Source organism: Lygodium microphyllum, chromosome 18 (genome assembly GCF_053477565.2).
Source record: "Lygodium microphyllum isolate KBCC chromosome 18, Lygodium_microphyllum_v1.1.10, whole genome shotgun sequence".
Classification (NCBI taxonomy): domain Eukaryota; kingdom Viridiplantae; phylum Streptophyta; class Polypodiopsida; order Schizaeales; family Lygodiaceae; genus Lygodium; species Lygodium microphyllum.
In genome coordinates, this window is record NC_141152.1 from 43,073,259 (window position 1) to 43,079,570 (window position 6,312).

The following is a 6,312-nucleotide window of genomic DNA, read 5'->3' on the forward strand; positions in this document are numbered from 1 at the left end:
ACCACAAACAGAGTGCATCAATTCAAATCTGAAAATTCATTACCTATTAGATTTAATTACATATGTTATTAACTCTAAGTATGCTTATGAGCATAGATAAACTCAATGTACATATTATATCAATTTAACAATACTACTATAAGAATAAACATATTAGTTGTGCCTATAAACATTCATAACTAAACTATGAACTATCACTTAAGAAACTACTTATTAAAGCAAGAGAAGAATTGGTTGAACTGGAATGTAGGCTTACAGTTCTTTAAAGCATGCAAAGAAAGAAAGACTTGGTTGAATAGGAATGCAAGCTTATAGTTCTTCGAAGCATATTGAGAAAGAAAGATGTTCTATAGTAAGACATGAGTAAGGTAGCTTTGGCGTATGAAGAGTTACTGTTGTCATTATTATCAAGTATTAGTATTAGTCTACTTACACTACACTATGCCTACTATTAGACTACCTAGAGACTAGTACTATATACAATTGTATTAATTAGACTGTCTGTTAATTAGACTTCAAGCATTAACTATATTAAATTGTTAACATTGCATTAACTGTATTAATAGTGCAATAACATTGTGCATTAAATATGTTGTATTAATTATGCCTTAATTATACTATAATTAAATTAAACTAATTACACATCAACATGCCAATAACTACACCTAGTTTGAATTACATAGTATACTTGCCACTTCAGACAATGACTCTATAAAGCACAATATTAGGTTCGAGATAAGTATGATGATGGTAGTGGATGATGAAGATGTGATTAGCCCAATAAATCACGAGTAGCTATTGATGTATATGATATGCACTTGATAGTGAAACATAAAACGTTAGATGAAGCTTCGATTTGATGAGTAGCACAAGCATGCATGACCATAATTGCAAACCCAAGATAGTACATACCATGACATTATGAATTTTAAAAAATAAATGTGTATATGTTTTGCTATTTTGATTTTGCTTTTGTTTAGCGTTAGTGTTCACTTTAATTGCACTAGGGCTGCAATTGCTGTAGGGCACCTTTGAAGCAATGGTATTTAACACCTCTAGTTCCATCTGCATGCCTCCTTGCATGTGGGATACAATATAGAGCAAAGAGTTCACAAGTCCTTGAAAGATGTGCTCTCCCTGCTAACCATTAAAAGCATTCACAAATAGTATTATTCACTGCACATTGGAGAAACAAAGAATATCCAACCAATTATGTTACCTTTCTCCCAAAACTTCTTCTTGCATTCCAAACCCATTGAGTAGGAAAATCTTGGTATAACAACGTCCTCACCATTGCGCATTGTTGGTTGCACCAAACCTACCCATAAGGGTGGTCTCTCTAGCATTATGATTTGTAATCACATTTTGCACATCGTCACCGTCTTCAAAAACTATAAGGTTCCCTCTTGACAACAAATGGAATCGCAACCTTTGAACGTTAGGCTTCTCATTGTCTAGATGGTAATCCAAAATACATCAATATGCCCCAGAGGCGAAGACATAGTGACTATCAAGGTATATATCAATCTCATCAATCCTTTCCATTGGAATGTCTATATTACCACCTTTTGATCTCATAGACACTAGCTTGACTATGTCATGTTCTTTGTAAATGTCATTGTAAAGATACTTCATAGCTACAATAGTGGAATATATCTCAACATTGATATGTGCATTGTATTTTTTTGAAAAGTACAAATTGTAGGGCACAACCCAATGATCAATGACTCTAATGTTCATAGTTTTACCATCATCATGTCTCCTAGGATAACTAATATCATTAACATCAAACTTATGAATGAACTTCTTTGAATACACCTTTGTACACTTTCCTTTGCTCATACATGGACTACATAAGTAAAATGGTCACAATGCTTTGGTATCAAAGGTTTAAATAGCTCAAAATCAACAAAGTATGGGAGTGAGCCAAGCCTCTCCTTTGGTACTCTATAACACTAACATATCTAGCAACTCTTCCAAAAAGATTCTTCTTAACAAGTGCATCCATCAAATGCATATGCTTTTTGTATGAAAAACTCAAGTAGTAAAGTTGGGATGGTCATGTGTTCATTGCCCTTACAACAATTGGGATTGCAAGTAGAAGTTATGAAAAGATCAGGCTTCCCATTGCAAGTCCAATCCCCATAGTGTCCTGATACAATTGACACACAAACCTTGGACCACCCATGAAGAGGAAGGTTAAACAATTCCTTACCAACATTTGCCCCTATGACACAAATATTACCACTATCAACACCACACACCATGCCTACGAAACCTTGATATAGTTTTTTAGGAAATATTTGTTGATTTCAAAGTCACCATGCAAGCCTGCAATACTTAATACTACAGCACACGTCCACCATAAGTTATTGCAACAACCTGCCTCCTCTTAAAAGACACATATTTGAATGATTGCACACTTGAAGACAATATGCATAAAACTACATTTGTGTCACATAAACCTTATTCGCCAAGGGCTCCAAAGGCATATCATCAAGCACATTGCTTTATGGATTTCTTACATGACATCCATATTCTTCATTTGGGAAGAGCAAGACATACAATAAAGATATATGCACTCGATGCAAGTTAAATAGTCAAACACAATGACCCTCTTAGGTGAAGACATGAATATAATGATGGCTAAGCTTATCCTCATCAACTTTCCCATGCATTATTGTGGCAATCTCATTTCCAACTAGCACTAAGTATTGCCTCAATGTAGAACGACTCTTTGTAATCATCTTTCTCATATCTATGGCATTACTTTCTTGACAAAGAGCCCCAACAAAGCAAAAAGCTTAAGCATAGATATTGTAAGTGTGCATCATCTCTTGAAGCGCTTGCAACAATTAAGGCATCAAGCTAGGCATAACTTGTAATCGATTTGCTAGTTCTTACTCCATATCATACACATACAACTATGATAATTGTGATCTAGATTCTCACTCCTTGGTAGGCAACATTGGGCCAATATGATGATACACCAAACCATACATGCAAAAAGTACACCTATTTCCAGTAGAACCTAAAATCTAATCTACATGTTCCCCCATGGAGATAGAGGAAATAGTACTATTGTACCCTTGAATGTTATTCTTAAATCCATGACTATACGTATGATGACCATCAAATAGATTTTGCAAAAGTTAAGGTGGTTCTTGCAAAGATAGCACTCTTGCTTTTTTACAACAATGTTTACCAATCATGTGAGAATGCACAATCCTAGCCTCCATTCTCCATAGCAATGTAGAGCAATACACGCATCATTTTTCAAGCCTCCCAATGGAAAGCACCTTAGGATCTCTATACACTAGTATAGTCATAGTGGATGGTTGTCCAACTTAGGCAAGTAATGTAAAATGGAGTAAAATCCCACATTTTCTAGAAAGAAAGAGGGATCATAATGCATTGTCTCTTCCAAACCTTACAATTGCTCATTCTCAATCACTTATTATTCTTGAGTTGTTTTTCTATTTGGGAATGAATGGCCCATGCTTTGTATTTGCACTTCTTCCTCCACGACACAATAACGATTTTCCTTATACTGCAACACATGCATGCTACCAAAGGGTGCCGCTTCCATGTGCTCACCATGTAGCAACATTGGTCCCATTGATTTGAGAAATGCTTGCATGAGTTTGGTGTGCTAGATTTTCTATAAGCACATCATTATGATTTCCTATGTTTCTCGATATACTGTGATGTGCACCAAAGGCTCCAGCTTCCATATGCTCACTATGCACAATGTTGCTCCAATTGATTTGAGAAACACTTAAAATATATTTGTATCCTAGATCTCCTACAAGCATATCATTATGGTTTCCTATGTTTCCATACATAATGTGATGTGCATTGCCAACTCCATCACCTATACCATGAACATTTTGCATGGAAAAATGTTGCAAGAGCAATCTTGTTCGTGAAACATGCAAATCACCATGTAAAGTATACAATGGCCCTAAACTATCAAAATAGAATCGTGGATGGTCATAAGGTAAGGGCAACTCATAATTATACAAATGGAGAATATGGAAAGGTACTATAGGGAGTGATGTTCCCAAAAGGCCATGATTCAAAATTCTCCTTTGAATATTAATACTCAAATGTTACACGCACGAACTATGCATGCATGACTCCTTTGTTGGCTCTAAAGGTGACTATGCCTATGGACAACATACTATTCTATCATTTCTTGGATGTAAACAGGCCTCATGCTAATTACAACACAATCGTTGTCCCTTCCACAAAGCATACATGGAAACTGACTACTTACAATCATCCATCACAAACACGGATTGTGCAGCATTGCCCCATCCACAATAACTTTGCATAGTTTCTTGAAACTCCTCACCCCCAAACTCCACTCAACAACTATGTTATGGATTGCACCTCCATGATAAGTTTGGATTTGGGATGATTAAACAAGAATCCTGTAATGGTTTCTGTTGGCTCCATGTATTTTCTATCATAATGCCATGTTCACAAAAAGGTGGACTATTTTGAATACTAAATATGCCTCATAAACCTATTTAACATGCTTGAGTCCCAATGATCATTAAAAAACAAGGGCTTTTTATAACTATGCTTGAGTCCCAATGATCTCAAAGATCATAAAAAAACAAGGGCTTTTTATAACTATGGTAGTAAATGTTATGCATTGAACATGCACTATCTTTGATGGTACTTAAAAACCACACCCTAAAGCATGGAATTCCAATATTACAACACTAAATAAGGGGGCTACTTACACGAGAATAAATGTTATGATTAGTTAATTTAGCATGGTCACACCCATCTATAACTTTGGCCTTAATGGGGGGGACCAACTCTTTGATGTAATAGACATTATCTTAACATCTACAAGAGGCCATATCAAACTATGAGAGAAAAGTATACATGTATAAAATTCAAGGGACTATCCATGTTTCACAAGTAGTCTAAATGCAATATAATTTTAAAAAAAGATCTAGTTACAAAATAACAAGCATGCATGTGAGCACGTGTGCATGCACATGTGTGTTTATATGTATATATTATATGTATGTATCCATGCATGCATGCATGTATCTATACTTCCTAGGTGCACATAGCCAAGGTAGGTAGTTAGTAGGTACATAACTTTGAATTATAATAAAAAAAACTCTATGAATACATTTAGATTGACCCATATGAATAAGGATAGGGAAAATATTTAAATCCATTGTCTAATAATAGCTATTGCAAGTAGTTTTGCAATCCTAAAAGAGTGTAAGAATACACAATATTGTGTAGCAAGTTGAACTTTTAGCATATTTTAAAGCTTTGGAGCACTTATAGACCATGAACTTTGTGCACTAATGGATTTGGCAGCATGATGATAAACTTGACAATTCAATTTGTAGCACGATGATAAACTTGACAATTCAGTTTGTAAGAAAATATGGTATTTGTGCCTTAATGGGTGACCTACTAGTACTATTACAAGTTACTATTGGAGCAAAAATGGAGTTAGTATAATTATATTGTCATAGAGATGGCTTACATACACATTCATCCTTAGGTTACTAGTTATCCTAGAATCAATTGTAGGCCGTTAGCATCACCAAATCTTTTCTTGATAGGACTATTGGCTAGGTATTGTTGGCATCATCGATCCCAAATTTTTTTATTTTCAGCATATTGTAATCAAGGTTTTGAAAATCATTATGTGTGCTAGATACGTAGTCACATTGATGTACCTACGTAGCAACCCAACATGAAATAGTAAGCTATAATCCCTTTTGTATTCCCCATCATAGGAATGTACATAAAAATATAAAGAGTTGGTTATAAGGTAGTTGTGAGTGTGCAAAGAGTAGCTTAGGACTTTGTATATGCTAGTGCTTTTATATGTGCAATACTCGAGGGAAACCCCTATGTATTTATTTACCTCAAAGAGTAAACAATGATGTAGGTTCAAGTAGAAGCATGCAAATACAAAGCTCCAAAAATAGTTTGGAAGGGATCATTTATTTTTCAGATCACATTAGAACAATTAAGGCACCATCATCCAGCAGGTGTAATGTTAAAGTATTTCAGTTATCTTACAATTGCATTATTATTTTTATAATAGTATTGTTGGGGATTAAAAGTCACTTGTGCCTAACCACCTACATTTACTTGTACTTACTACCTACACACCTATACACTACAAGTGGTGACCACCCATCTCACTGTCACTTTATTTTTTATTCTTTACATGACAATAGAATAAGGGAAAGCAGGTCACCCATTGTGACTATTGGAGTTCCCATATACCACCTAACTCTCCCTTGCTTGAACCTCCAT